Source organism: Cervus canadensis, chromosome 29 (assembly GCF_019320065.1).
Source record: "Cervus canadensis isolate Bull #8, Minnesota chromosome 29, ASM1932006v1, whole genome shotgun sequence".
Classification (NCBI taxonomy): domain Eukaryota; kingdom Metazoa; phylum Chordata; class Mammalia; order Artiodactyla; family Cervidae; genus Cervus; species Cervus canadensis.
The window spans coordinates 39,434,510-39,450,300 of record NC_057414.1 but is presented as its reverse complement, the minus strand read 5'-3'; positions in this window follow the sequence as shown (position 1 = coordinate 39,450,300).

The following is a 15,791-nucleotide window of genomic DNA, read 5'->3' as shown; positions in this document are numbered from 1 at the left end:
ACGTTCGTTTATGTTGTAGCACATGACAAGCTTTGTTCCTTGTTACTGCTGAGTGGTACCCTGCTGCATGCATGCGCCAGCCTTTCTTTATTCACCAGCTGGAGGACGTCTGTGGAGTTTTTGATATTTGACAATAATTATCACAGCTATTATAGGTATTCCCATACAGGTTTGTTTGTGTGCATGAACATGGATTTTAATTTCTTTTGGGTAAACACTAGGGGTAGGAATGCAGAATCATAGGCTAAGATTACGGCATCCAGTCCCATCACTTCATGGCAAATAGAAGGTAAAAAAGTGGAAGCAGTGACAGATTTTATTTTCTTGGGCTCCAAAATCCCTGCAGACTGTGACTGCATCCATGAAATTAAAAGTTGCTTGCTCCTTGGACGGAAAGTCATGACAAACCTAGACTATATAGATATTAAAAAGCAAAGACATCACTTTGCCGACCAAGGTCCACAGAGTCAAGGCTATGGTTTTCCCAGTAGTCATGTACGGATGTGAGAGTCAGAAGGCTGAGTGCCGAAGAATTGATGCTTTCTAACTGTGGTGCTGGAGAAGACACTTGAGAGTCCCTTGGACTGCAAAGGAAGTCAAACCAGTTAACCCTAAAGGAAATCAATGAACATTCCAATGGAAGGACTGATGCTGAAGCAGAAGCTCCAATACTTTGGCCACCTGATGTGAAGAGCCAACTCATTGGAAAAGACTCTGATGCTGGGAAAGATTGAGGGCAAAAGAAGAGGGTGGCAGAGAATGAGATGTTTAGATAGCATCACCGACTCAATGGACATGAATTTGGACAAACTCCAGGAGGGGGTGAAGGACAAGGAAGCCTGGCATGCTGCCATCCATGGGGTCACAAAGAGTTGGACAGGACTTAGTTACTGAACAACAACAACCATGGTAAGTGAATGTTTATTGTAAGAAATGGCCCAGTTGTTGTTCAAGTACCTCACAGCACTATAGGAGTGCACGCCCTCTGCTGGGGGAAGGAAGAACCCCTCGAGATTGCTGGAGGCACTTGGGGGGTGTGGTTCCTTCATCTGTTAGTTTTCCCTGGCCCTGGCACCTCTATTTCTGAACTCTTTCCACTGAAGGTAACTCACTGACTTGCCTTTCTTTTTTCCCCTCACCCCTTCCTTCTCATCACACTGTTTCTCTAGAAAGACTCTCCTCTGTCTCCTCTCTAGGTAAGAATGTGGGCCTGTGAGAACAGCGGAACTTGAGCCACAGAACCAACGCATCCAGACTTTTGCACCAAGGGACTGTCAAACTCCAGCAGGGCTTCTGGCAACATGAGGCCATGTCTGCAGGATGACCCCTCAGATACCAGCTTGAAAAAGCTCAATGATGCCAGGACCTGAAGCCATCCCTTTGAATGTGGTCCCCAGGAAGGACAGGGCCACTGTCTCCAAGTCTCTGTTGGGTATAGAAGTCCAGCTTCCAATCTTACCAGCTGGCCCCACCCCTGCCCATGTCACTGTGTTGGTGAGCACAGCAGAGCTGGGCTGAGTATACTGGTCTTCGGGGATCATTCTCACATATCTACTGCATCCTTTTCTGTTTTCCGAGTATCCATGTCTTTATCTAGAACCATTTTCTGACTGGTGCTGTTGGGACTTGTGGTGGACTACTCCCAAATATATTACAATGGAACATTGCTTATTTTGAATTAAAGTTAGTTAAGAAATGGTCAAGGCAAGAGGGATGCTCTGACTCTCCTTTCTGATCCCCTGAAAGCAGGAAATACACCCCTCAGGTGAAAGGTGCTCTCCCTGCACCTGGAGGTAGAAGGACATCCTTATTGCCAGGGACAGGGAATCCGGGGGAAGAAGCCTGGATAAACACCTCATTACTTCTTTAGTTTACCACCCCAAGTGCAAACTCTGCTTAGATTCCTCACTAATTGAACACTCAATACCTAAGTTTTGGGACTTCCCTGGTGGTCCAGTGGTTAAGAATCCGTCTTCCAATGCAGGGGACTCGGGTTCGATCCCTGGTCAGGATACTAAGATCCCACATGCCTCAGGGCAACTAAACCTGTGCAGTGCAACAAAAGAAAGCCTGCAACCGGAGCAAGCCTTCAGCTAGAGAAAACCTGTGCACTACAACCAGGAGCCCTTGTGCTGCAACAAAGACCCAGGGCAGCCAAACAAACAAACAAACAGCAATGATAACAACAACAACAACAAACCACCCAATACTCAGAACACATTAGTTTCTTTGTCCTGTCAATTTCTCACAAATGTATTGTTTCTTTGTCTAAAACGTCTAAAAGCTGCCTGCTCTGGCTACTTCTTAGGGACCATTTCCATGAAGCCTCTGTGTGTACACATTAAACTGTTTTTCTTTTTCTCTACAAGTCTATCTTGAGTTGATTTTATCATTCAGTTCAGTTCAGTCGCTCAGTCGTGCCCGACTCTTCATGACCCCATGGACTGCAACATGCCAGGCTTCCCTGTCTATCACCAGTTCCCGGACCCTACTCAAACTCATGTCCATCGAGTCAGTGATGCCATCCAACCATCTCATCCTCTGTCGTCCCCTTCTCCTCCCATCTTCAGTCTTTCTCAGGATCAGGGTCTTTTCCAATGAGTCAGTTCTTCGCATCAGGTGGCCAAAGTATTGGAGTTTCAGCTTCAACATCAGTCCTTCCAATGAATATTCAGGACTGATTTCCTTTTGGATTGACTGGTTTGATCTCCTTGCAGTCCAAGGGACTCTCAAGAGTCTTCTCAGCACCACAGTTCAAAAGCATCAATTCTTCAGTGCTTAGCTTTCTTTATAGTCCAACTCTCACATCCATACATGACTACTGGTAAAACCATAGCTTTGACTAGACGGACCTTTGTCGGCAAAGTAATGTCTCTGCTTTTTAATATTCTGTCTAGGTTGGTCATAGCTTTTCTTCCAAGGAGCAAGCGTCTTTTAATTTCATGGCGGCAGTCACCATCTGAAGTGATTTTGGAGCCCAAGCAAATAAAGTCTGTCACTGTTTCCATCATTTTTTCATTTTATCATTAGTTTTATAATTAGTTCAGCCACAATAATGCAAGAGGCACAGAGGGGGAAATTTCCTCTCCCCAACAGCACACATGTGAGACAATATTATTTCATAAAAGCAGAACCTCAGTGCTACCCAGAGTCCAGACATTTGCTCAGCAGGTAAATCACAAGCCTACTATGCTCCTGGAGGTGGCTGAGCACCTGAGACACAGGACGATCCAGGCGAGCTTTCTGCCTACAAACTCTGGGTAGTGGGAGGTCACAGGGGCGGTTTCCTCCGCTTTACACCAGCTTCCAGGCTCCCAGTTGGTCAGCCCTGACCTACATCATCTGGGCACCCACGCCCTCCAGGGGTATTACACCCACAGGGCCGCTGAGTTTCCCTCCTTTGATGCCTCCCTTCCCTGCATTTCATACCCGCGGCTCCTCCTCCCACTTACTCTTTCCCCTCTAGCCGGCCACTTTCTCCCCTCTCTCCTGGGCCGCCAGTATTTTCCGGATGCCCCCTTTCATGGCTGTATTTATTCCTGCTGGGGTTGCTTTGAAGAGGACCAGACCAGATGGGTCTTCCCTGAGCTGAAGGTTCTTGGTGTTCTATGTTTCTGTGGTCAGACCCCTGGTACTGAGCGTTACCCACTTCTCTTCTTGTTGCAGGTCACTGATGTGCTCATGACTGTAGGTGTGACAGCAGGTGTCATCGTAGAAGTGGGCCTGGCCCCTGCCTCACTGTGATCCTGCAGAAACAAGAGGGAAAAGCAGTAAGTTCAAGGAATTGTCATGAAGGCAGCCAGTTACTATAGGGAAATCTTGCTTAGCTAGCAGGCATGGAGTTTAGTTTATTGATTTCCCTGTTTGTGATCATTTAGGCTTATTTTAATGGAACTAAATAAAAGCACAGGAAGATTTTATTTGGGGAAATGCAGACTAGCATGATTCTTTTAAAGACACAGTTGAGGACTTCCCTGGTGGTCCAGTGGTTAAGCATTTGCCTTCCAAAGCAGGGGGCACAGGTTCAGTCCCTAGTCGGGGAACTAAGATGCCACATGCCTCGGGGCAACTGAGTCTGAGTGGGGCAACTACTGAGCCCATGCCCTCTGGAACCCGCATGCTGCAACTGGAGAGTCCATAGTGAAAGTGAAAGTTGCTCAGTCGTGTCCGACTTTTGCGACCCCATGGACCGTACAGTCCATGGAATTCTCCAGGCCAGAATACTGGAGTGGGTAGCCTTTCTCTTCTCCAGGGGATCTTCCCAACCCAGGGATCGAATCCAGGTCTCCCACTTTGCAGGCAGATTCTTTACCAGCCGAGCCACAAGGGAAGCCCAAGGAGAGAGTCCATGCACCGCAACAAAAGATTTTGTATGCTGCAACTAAGACTCGATGCAGTTTAAAAAAAAAAAAAGACAATTGAACTCTGTTACGGACTGCTGTTTTGTCTTGTTTATGCCTCTCTCTCCACGCCAGCCACAGTCAGTTGAGGTTCCTGGCTCATTTGTTGCGTGGTTCCAGATAAGTCCCTCCTCTTCTCACTGCTTTTATTTTTTAAAATGTATTTATTTAGTTTTGGCTGTGCTGGGTCTTCTTTGCCGCACGGGCTTTTCTCTAGTTGCAGAACGTGGGGATTGCTCTCTAGTTGTGGTCCATGGTTCTCATTGTGGTGGCTTTTTTTGGTTGCAGAACCCGGGCTCTAGGGTGCCTGCTCTCAGTAGCTGCAGCTCCTGGGCTCTATCGCACAGACTCAGTAACTGTGGTGCTCAGGCTTCTTTGCTCCTCAGCATGTGGGATCTACCCAGACCAGGGATTGAACCCGTGTCTCCTGCATTGGTAGGCGAACTCTTCACCACTGAGCCACCAGGGAAGCCCTCATCTGCTTTTATCATGTGTAAATGGAAAGCACTGGGCCTGGTGTTGTCCACACTCTCCCAGCTCTAAATTCTCTGATTCACCTCTAAAGGGTGGCTGCCTGTCTCACCCACTTTTTTCAGTCTTCAAATATTTTTTTATTGGAAGGCCACGCGTTGCCTTCATTTATTGGATTTCAAATCACCGTACGTCTACTCTGGTGAAACATGCCTGCATTTTTTAGTACAAAAAAGCTTTAAAAATGGTTTCAGGCATGTAAAGAAATATCCAACTTAAACTGCGAAAAAGTGCACCATCCTTCCTGCTGCCCTGCGGTCATCTCTGCGTTCCCCATGTTTCTCAAGTAACTGTCTTGTCTGATAGCCCACAATGTGAAGAGCAAGTATGAAAATCAGACATTTACATATACGTCTAAATTCCTCTTGAGAATATCCTGTTGGCATTAAAGGCTCAGCTGCGGTGGCAGGATATGCATATGCCTGTTGGAAAGCTGGAATGACCGCCCAGTGATGCGCCTGGAACCGTCAGGGAGGGGCCGCTGGACCTGCAGGACGCAGCGGGGCTCATAGGAAGCCTGCGGGGGAATGTCCGTCTCTCCACAGTCGAGTCATCGAACCTTCTAAATTCACTCGTTTGTGTTTACCCTTTAGCTCACCTGTTTTATTTTCTTTCAAAACGCCATTTTAAAAAAGTCCCTGCCCCAGCTCGCTCCAGCTATAGCACGGATGGAGGTAGAGAAAGAGATTCTGTTGAGTCAGTACCAGGAGAGGCAGCGCTTAGGTTTTGCCAGGGTTGCCGATCCCAACGAGAAGGGGAAGGTGGAGGAAACAAGGTTAATATAGGCATGGATATACGTCGCCAAGAATTGGTTCTTTTTCATGAGAAAAGCACATTGTCTCCTCTGTCTCTGCCCCCGAGAATCCCCCAACCTCCAGTCTCTCCTGGGTTCATTTTCCGTTTCTGCCTCCCAGACCCCGCATCTCCGCGATGGGCTTCTTCCTTTCCCCAGTAGAGGGCGCTCTCTCCTATGTTGCTGAGGGGAACTTGGACAACAGCATTTTGTTTCCTTTTTTTGAGGGGGTGGGTAGACAGTTTCTTAAGACTAACCATTCACTTACCGTGTAACTCCACAACCTTACTTGTAAGTGTTTACCCCAAAGAAATTAAAATATACGTTCATGCATACAAACAAACCTGTATGGTAACATCCATCAGTTCAGTTCAGTTCAGTCGCTCGGTCATGTCTCTTTGCGACCCCATGGATTGCAGCACCCCAGGCTTCCCTGGAGCCTACTCAAACTCATGTCAATCGCGTCGGTGATACCATCCAACCATCTCATCCTCCGTCGTCCCCTTCTCCTCTCGCTTTCAATCTTTCCCAGCATCAGGGTCTTTTCCAGTGAGTCAGTTCTTCCCATCAGGTGGCCAAAGTATTGGAGTTTCAGCTTCAACATCAGTGTTTCCAATGAATATTCAGGACTGATCTCCTGTGGGATTGACTGGTTGGATCTCCTTGCAGTCCAAGGGACTATCAAGAGTCTTCTCCAACACCACAGTTCAAAGCATCAATTCTTCGGCCCTCAGCTTTCTTTACAGTCCAACTCTCACATCCATACATGACTACTGGAAAAACCACAGCTTTGACTAGACAGACCTTTGTTGGCAAAGTAATGTCTCTGCTTTTTAATATGCTGTCTAGGTTGGTCATAGCTTTTCTTCCAAGGAGCAAGCATCTTTTAATTTCATGGCTGCAGTCACCATCTGCAGTGATTTTGGAGCCCCTCAAAATAAAGTCTGTCACTGTTTCATTGTTTCCCCACCTATTTGCCATGAAGTGATGGGACCAGATGCCATGATCTTAGTTTTCTGAATGTTGAGTTTAAGCCAGCTTTTTCACTCTCTTCTTTCACTTTCATCAAGAGGCTCTTTAGTTCTTCGCTTTCTGTCATAAGGGTGGTGTCATCTGCATATCTGAGGTTATTGATATTTCTCCTGGCAATCAAATATCAAAAGTCTCAAAAATGTCCTTCAGCTGGTGAATAAACAAACGCTGGGACATACATAAAACAGGATACCACTCAGCAGTAACAAGGAACAAAGCTTGTCATGTGCTACAACATAAACGAACGTCAGATGCATTCTGCTAAATGAAAGAAACCAGACACAAAAAGCAAGCTTCTGTATGATTCCATTTATATGACACTCTAGAAAAGGCAAAGCTATAGGGAGAGAAAAGAGATCACAGGGAGCTGAGGTGTGGAGCTGGGGGTGAGGGGCTGGCTGACAACAAAGGGGCATGGGGGAACTTTAGGGGTGAGTGACTCTCCTATGATCTGTGTTCTGCTGATGGTTACATGGATATGTGAGTTTGTCAACAGTCAAAGAACTATATACTAAAAAGGGTAAATTTACTATTAGTAAATGTTCTTCAATAAGTCTATTTTTTATATTTATTTTGAATATAAACATATATACATACACAAATACATGCATACATATGTATATGCATATGTGCTGTAAAGCTGTTTTAATGGTTCCAAAACATGCCATTCATGCAAGGGCTTCCCTTGTAGTTCAGCTGGTAAAGAATCCGCCTGCAATGCAGGAGACCCTGGTTCTATTCTTGGGTAGGAAAGAAGGGATAGGCTACCCACTCCAGTATTCTTGGGCTTCCCTGTTGGCTCAGCTGGTGAAGAATCCACCTGCAATGCAGGAGACTTGGGTTCAATCCCTGGGTTGGGAAGATATCTTGGAGAAGGGAACGACTACCCACTCCAGTATTCTTGCCTGGAGAATTCCATGGACTGTATATCTATGGTGTCACATAGAGTTGTACATGACTGAACGATTTTCACTTTCACTTAACATGCCATTACATGCAGGTGTCTATTTTATTTGGCCAATTCCCTGCTATTTCCAGGGCTTGGGCATTCTCTTTAATGCTGTGATGCTGTGGAAGGAAGCAGGGAGTTGGTCCAGGACCTATCCAAGCCTGCCCCAGTGCCTCCCCACACACGCCTTCACTCCATCCCTACACAGCCCAGAGGTAGGGATTATTACTGGCTCTACAGAGGATGCAGCTGAACTTAGCAGGGGGGTGGGGGCAGTCACGTGTGCAAGTTGCACAGTCAGGGAGCAGGAGACCGAGGATCCCAAATTGCTTCTGTCTAGTTGGGAGGCTCACACTCCTTTCCTTACACTGTGCAGCCAGTTGTTAACTATTGGGAGGAAATAGATATTTCTTACTCTTGTTCATCCCTCCAGAACAACTAATATATAGGAGACTGGACCCAGGAAGAGATGCTTCCCAAGAACCGGGGGTTGGCTGGAACTGAACCCCACTCCCTAATGCAATAAAGTCAACAGTCTGCCCATGAACTCACTTCTAACGAAGACAAGCCCTTGGTACACCGCGGGGGTGGGGAGCATGATGAAGTCAGCAAATGGTTCTTGAGTGCCTGTTGTGCCAGGCACTGAAGTGAGAACAAGTACGTGATGGTGCACCTGTTCCCACTCTCCACCTCAACCCTGGTGCTTAAACAGAGAGCCCGTCCTTACTTGAGGGAGCCAGATGGCTCACAGAGCCCCTGCTCACAGAGAAGATCCAGTGTTCACAGCCAAAGGCAGAAATCTCAGTCAGGTCTCCAAGTCTCGGTCTTGGCTTGGCTCGGTCTTGGCTGCCTGTCCTCAGGAAAACCAGAGACAGGCAGAGGGGAGCCCTGGCAGGGAACATTCTAGAACCTGACCCTCAAGGAGCCCCAGTCCAGCCTGCAGGCTCCCTCTGTTCATGACCTGCAGTAAACAGTTGGGAGCCCTTCTTATACTGGTGAGAAGTCCCTCTGTTTACTGGGATTGTTATGCCCGATGTCCGAATCCCTGAGCGGGAATAGAGAAGGCTTCCAAGACAATGCAACTCGCAAAAAGGGAAGTTTATTATTGACTCGAGCCAGGGCCTCTGCCGCAACCAACGCAGTGGTGCAGGGTCAGAGAGCCCCGAGCCCAAGCTGTTACACAAATTTATAGGGTGAGCACACGCCATTGGTAGTTGGTTTAAGCGGATTGGTTACAAGTTTGCAAAGCAATTTCATTGGTCAAAACTTTCACGCGCGCGGGACTTTCCCGGGGGTTTCTGCCCCATTCCTAATTTCCTAACTGGCAAACAGCGGTCAGTGTTTAAGCGAAAGCTGATTGGTTGTATCCAGGTGGCCTGATAATCTTACCACCCAGAAGTAGGAAGGCCTGCTCCTAATCTAAGCTGCCTTCCATGGCGTTACTTCTGCTTGCCTCACAGGATGACTGGGCTGGAAGGAAGCTCTTTGGGGGACAAAGAAGAGATGGAGAGGGGGTCCAGAAAGCATTGTGGGTGGACATGCAGCAGGGGAGTGAGTCAGAGTGATGTACACAAGTGGGGTGTGAGTGCACTGTATGTGCAGAGGATGTGTGTGTCAGAGAGTGAGTCCTGACTCCCAAGAGGTCTACAATGCCTTCTAAGGGGCCACCTGCCTTGCTCCCTGGGCAAGTGATATGAATGATGGAGCTCCAACCTGCGAAGCCCAACATGCCAGACATGGTGCTCAACATGGAGCCACATTATCATCATTCCTGCGAGTAAGACCTGTCACTGCCCCACTTGACAGATGGGAAGACTGAGGCTCATGGAGGTTAGATGGCCTGTCTCACCTATAAGTAGAAGAGCAAGACCGAAACCGAGTTCTGAATATTTCCAATGTTATGCCCTTCATGATCCCGGGACATCCCAGGCCATCCTGGGACAGCTCAAGTCTGGGCTCCAGGCCTTGAGCCGGCTGGGGATCACAGAGTGTGGTTGGGGTTGGCAGTGGGCAGTGCCTTTCTGGAGTTTGCAGCAGCAGGAGGTATGTTGGAGGAGGTCACACTCAGAATGCCAGATACGTCCTTCCCGCAAGAGTTTTATTTCAGGAACGCTCTGAGGCCAGCCAGCACCACAGCTCCCTGTGACCTGGCTGAGCCAGCCACACCCTGACCAGTGACTGCTGTGGGCAGAGGATGCCAGCTGACTAGTGGGGAGACATGGCTGAGAGCAAAGCCTTTGATTATAGGAGTCAAGACTCAACTTGGCCAAAGATGTGATAGTTCGCACATTAAAAAGAATAACTACACATAGATTGAAACGTAGCCAATATATTGAAATCTATGTGCTCATAATGATATTTTTTAATTTATTTGTTACCTTTGGAGAGTATGAAAGACTCACCATATCATTTGAAAAACTGATAAACAAAGGAAAAGATCCAGTCAATCATTTCTTAAATGAGCTATACTCAGGGAACCAGATGAAAAACTGCAGCAAAATCTAAAGTCACAACGCAACACTGAAAAGGTAGCCATACTTAAGGAGGCAAATGAGTAGAAAAGTTATCTGGAAGGGCACATACCCAGCTGTCTAAAGGAGAAACTATCTACATAGGAGACGATGGTGGAAAGGGATTTTAGCCTTAATGCTGACAGTTTTGATTGGGCTTTGGTTTGGTTTTGTTGTGGTGTTGTTGTTATTGTTAACAAGGAAAATGTATTTACATGTTACTTGTGAAATTAAAGAAATTAATTGTTTTTTAAGTTCTGGCTTTGGAGTCAGACTCTCCTAGGGTCAGATTCCCGCTTTGCCTCTTGGAGAAGTTCCTTTGGAGAAGGGCATTCGTGTCCTCGAGTGTGAACTTGGGAGTAATTATTCCTACTTCACAGCTTCGCTGATGACTCAGCGGTATAGAATCTGTCTGCAATGCAGGAGACACAAGAGACGTGGGTTTGATCCCTGGGTCAGGAAGATCCCTTGGAGGAGGAAATGTATACCCATTCCAGCATTTTTGCCTGGAGAATCCCATGTACAGAGGATCTGGTGGGCTACAATCCCTCAGGTCGTGAAGAGTTGTCACGACTGAACAACTGAGCATGCACACACACATTCCTACTTCACAGGGTTGTTTCAAAAGCGAAATAAAAGCCTTTCTTATACTGCAGGCTGTGGTGAGCACTCAGAGAATGTGGATATTTTTGAGCCAGAGGGAGAAGGAACACATGGAGGAGGATAAAGGGATGGAGGGAAAGCAGAGGGGCTGCTGTGATGGGACAAGGATGCCTCTGACAGCCCACCTGGGCCCACCGCTGTGAACCACGCTCCTGGTCCCACTGATATGGACAGCGTGACTGAGGAGGTGGGGCTGGGCTCCCCGAGCCCACCGTTCCTGCCTTCTCAGGACTGCCCGCAGGAGTGCTCCCCACCCAACCTGGACCCTCAGGCCTCAGCTTGACCTGCGCCCCTCTGAGCCAGAGCTGCAGACCAACAAGAAAATCACCACCAACAGAGTTTTTTGTTTTTGTTTTTTTAAATAAAAGCTTATCTGCAGTTTAGACTGACTGAAGCCATCTTTCTGGCAAGATGATGTCCATCTGTTTTGTTGCCTGGACATCCAGCAACATCGTTTCAAGAATTTGGTTTTTCCTCTGACGCTGCCCAGGCACACAAATCTTTAGAAACGTGAGTCAGAGTTCACGTGAGAACTGCAAGCAGGGCCAGGCTACGTGCTGGGTAGACAAGCAGGCCCTGAAGAAGAGCCATCAGAGTTTGAGATGTAGGTTCAGAAGGAGCTGGTGAGGTCAGGGTCACGGTCAACACTCACCAAGTTTCAGGGCAGAGAGGAGAGGGTAAGAGGGCAGCAAGTCAAGCCAGGTGGCGTGAGGCAAGGCAGGATGAAGAGGCGGAGCGCAGGTGAGAGAGTTTCACCAAGGAGGAGGAGCCCCAGGGAGACCCCAAAACTGGGACTGTTTTGCACCAACCTCAAAGCCAATGGAATAAGACCAAACAAGTCATCAGAGGCACATGGCCCTGCCACACCCTGGAAAGAGTGTGAGCCTGCTCAGCTACAAGGATGGTGGGAGACGATTCCCTGTTTCTCCCTCTGGCCCGCAGTTCAGAGGCACATTCTAGACCAAATGGAAACCCCAAATCCATGACAGCCTGGGTGTGGAGGGGCTGCTTTTTTAGGCACCAGAATGTTATCCTCCCCAAAGCCTCAAATAAATGTCTCATACAACCTGTCCTTATCAGCTGAAACATCCTGGGCAAACTGGGCGGGGGGCTGGGGGATGGGAGTAGGGAAGGCCTTTAGGATCCTCATTATGGGACGTGTGGCCAGGGAAGCAAGGACCAGTAACCTACCTTCCTCAGGCTTTTAGTGTAAAAGGGGGCTTTATTTTCAGGATGCAAGTGGACAGGAACTGGGACTGGATAACGGTTCAGCATCCGCCCCTCTCTGCAGACCATCTGCTCTCACAGGTCACGTGGTTTGCTCCCCTGGAAACTCAGCCTCTCTCAGCATCTCCACTCCATTCTCTGATTTCAGGGGACAGTCTTAGAAGTAACCCTCATCTTCCATCCTGGAAGGAGTTAGTGCTGTTGGCTCAACTGATTATCTCCCGAGTCCTTTGGCCAGCCCCGACTTGAGGATGCTGGACACCTTTGAGTTGCCAGCCTGGAGTCACGTGATCATGGTTCATCCAATCAGTGCCATCCCTTTGCCATGACATCACAACCCCGTTTCCCTGAGCAAGAAGACTCGCTGTGCACTTTTCAGCTAAAGAAAACTCAGATAGGGCTGGCAGAGTGAGTAACCCAGTCTTTGGTGGTTGAGACAGGAAGAAACGTCACTGTCCCCATGCTGGTGCTTGTGGCTTTTCACCTAATCCAATTTGTTCAGGGCATCAGAGAATCAGACCCAAGAGCCTTGTGGCAGTCAGCAAAGCAAGAGCTGGTGGGCTGGGTGTTCTGCTTGTCCTGGTACTGTGCATAAAGGTGCTGGACAGGAAAGAGACCAAAGTGCCCCCAACTGTGCAGAGGGGAGATAGGGGTACCAGCCTATTCACAAGCAAGACTACAGCCTTGAAGACATACATTTTTGATCTTTGTGTGTGTGTGTGTGTGTGTGTGTGTGTGTGTACACTCAGCCACTCAATCATCTCCAACTCTTTGCGACCCCACAGACTGTAGCCCGCCAGGTTCCTCTGTCCACGGAATTTTCCAGGCAAGAATTCTGGAATGGGTTGCCATTTGTTCCTCCAGAGGATCTTCCTTACCCAGGGATTGAAGCTCTCTTGCATCTCTTGCATTGGCAGGTGGATTCTTTACCACTGCACCATCTAATATAATTTAAATATATATATATATAATTTAAAATATGTATACTTTTTAAAACGTATAAAACAAAAGATGAGCTTCTATATTCCCACCTCTAGGCCTTAACCACCCAGATCCCCTCCCTAGAGGAAACTGTATCAATTTCTGGTAGCCTTCCAGGAATATATTACACTACATATACTTTTTAATGAGTTTTCTTAATATTATATCTATAGAGAACAGTCATAAGTGTAAGACATAACAAGTAACAATAAAATACCCATGCACCAACTTCTAGTTGAAGAAAGAGAAAATAACCAATATCTGAGATAAGGCCCACGACACAAAAAAGTCTGTACATAAATATTCACAACAGCATTATTCATAATTGCCAAAAGGTAGACAAAACCCAAACTGAAGAATGGATAAAAAACATTAGTATATCCATACAATGGAATGTTACTTGGCCACAAAAAGAAGGAAGTAATAATTCATGCTACAAAGGGGAGGAAACTTGAAAGCATATTTGTGAAAGAAACAGGTCATAAATGCTACCTATTATAAGATTCTATTTATATGTAATGCCTCAAATAGACAAATATATAGGGACAAAAAGTAGATTCAAGATGGTTTAAGATTAGGGGCAGAGGTGGTGCTGGGAGATGATAGCTAAAGGATATGGATCTTCTTTTTGAAGTGGGGGAATTGTTCTAAAATTGATTATGGTGACGGTTTCACAAATCTGTGGATATTCCAAAAACCACGGAATTATAGACTTTAAATGGGTGAACTGTATGGTATGTGGATTCTATTTTATTTTATTTCTTTTTCCCAACAAGAATGCTGGAGTGGGTTGCCATTTCCTCCTCCAGGGGATCTTTCAGACCCAGGGATTAAACCCGAGTCTCCTGCATTTCCTGCATTGGCTGGTGGATTCTTTACCACTGAGCTACCTGGGAATCCCTATGTGATTTCTATTTTAAAAAAGCTGTTATAAAAAAAAGTTAATCCCATTTCCTCTCCCTCCTAATACTGTTGTGGACATGCTCCTGAGTCTAAGGGCTCGCTTTAAAATTTTTTTTACACATATAAATGTATCCCTTAATGATATTTTAAAAAAATTGATAAAAACAGAATCAAAGATCATACATTCCACAACTTAATTATTTTTGCTCATGATTAGGTTCCATGTTGATGGATAGTAGCCATTGTTCATACATGCTCACAGTATTCCCTTTGTAGAATGTAGCACAGTTAATTATCCTGTCTTTGGTCAACGGACATTGAGGGTCTTCCCAGGGTGCCACCATTACTGACCAAACTACCCTGAGCATCTTTATATGAACCTCCTGGAGCACCTGGAGGCTCTTCTCTGAACAGAGGCTTCTAAAACTTTTTGACCAAGACTCACAGTGAGAAATACACTTTATAATGCATCAGGATATATATATAGACTTGACATATGTAAGTAAAAGTCTTACCAAAAATTTACCAAAAAACAAGATGAGATTCATTCTGATAAAAACTATTCTCTACATTCTGTTAGTAAAATAATGCTCAAAATTCTCCAAGCCAGGCCTCAGCAATATGTGAACTGTGAACTTCTAGATGTTCAAGCTGGTTTTAGAAAAGGCAGAGGAACCAGAGATCAAATTGCCAACATCTGCTGGATCATCGAAAAAGCAAGAGGCTTCTAGAAAAACATCTATTTCTGCTTTATTGACTATGACAAAATGCCGGGAGCTAGCACACGAGATCCCACCCATGACAAGGTCATGAGGAGAAGACCTGACAAGCAAGGCAGATCAGGACTTCAGGGATTTTGAAAAGCTGCTCCGGCGCTCACCTTAAAGATGATCTCTGTCTTTCTGATGCTTGCTATATTAGACTACTCCCTAATTTCTGTGATACAGGTAGAAGGCCTTCCCCGATCTCTTTCCAAACAGAATCAACTTACAACTTTAATTAATATGTCCTCTGAATGGTGGTATCCTATAAGATTATCCAGGATAAAAGGAGTGTTTCAATTTAGACCCCTTTACTGGCATTCTAGTCTGCTTGGCAAATGTGTACTAATGCACTTCTGGAGGTGAGGAAGCCCTATTAAAAAACACACAAAATATTATTCTAAAAGTGGTTATTGGATCAACGTTTGATTGCTGTTATTGTGCTGAAGTTGTGCAGTGGAAACTATTGTTAATATAGTTAAGGATTTAGAAAAATAAGAATTTAGCCCTAGTGTAGAAACAATAAGATAATTGTTAATTTTAACCAAGAGTACTAAAACAGAGGCTGCCTCACCGGAGCTGCAGAGTCTTTGTGTGCTAAACTTTTTAGATAAATTTAGCTGGTAACTTCTGCAAAAGAACTGACCTTTGTGTTGACAGGATTGTATTTCTACTATGTTGCAACCTGCTGTACCATGAGACTGCCACTTTTCTATTTTCTGCCAAGCTCAAGGCCAGAAGATAATGTACAAAAAATCTATGGAAAAAGACTCTCATAAACAAAGATGTATGCAGAGAACACCTGGTCTCCTGAAGGACAAGCTGATGTAACGTTAAACTAAGTCTGTGTGCTTATCTCCCCCTTAGAAATGTACTAACTTAGGGTAGAAAGGCTACAGTGAAAATAAAACGCTGCCAGACCCTGCTGCACATACCCCAGTCTGGTCTCTCTCTCTCTCCCTCTCTCTTTTTTCTTGCCAATACCGTTCATCCTGAGGGTACCCCTGGGTCCTGCTGGGGCTGGACCCCGGCAACAAAACC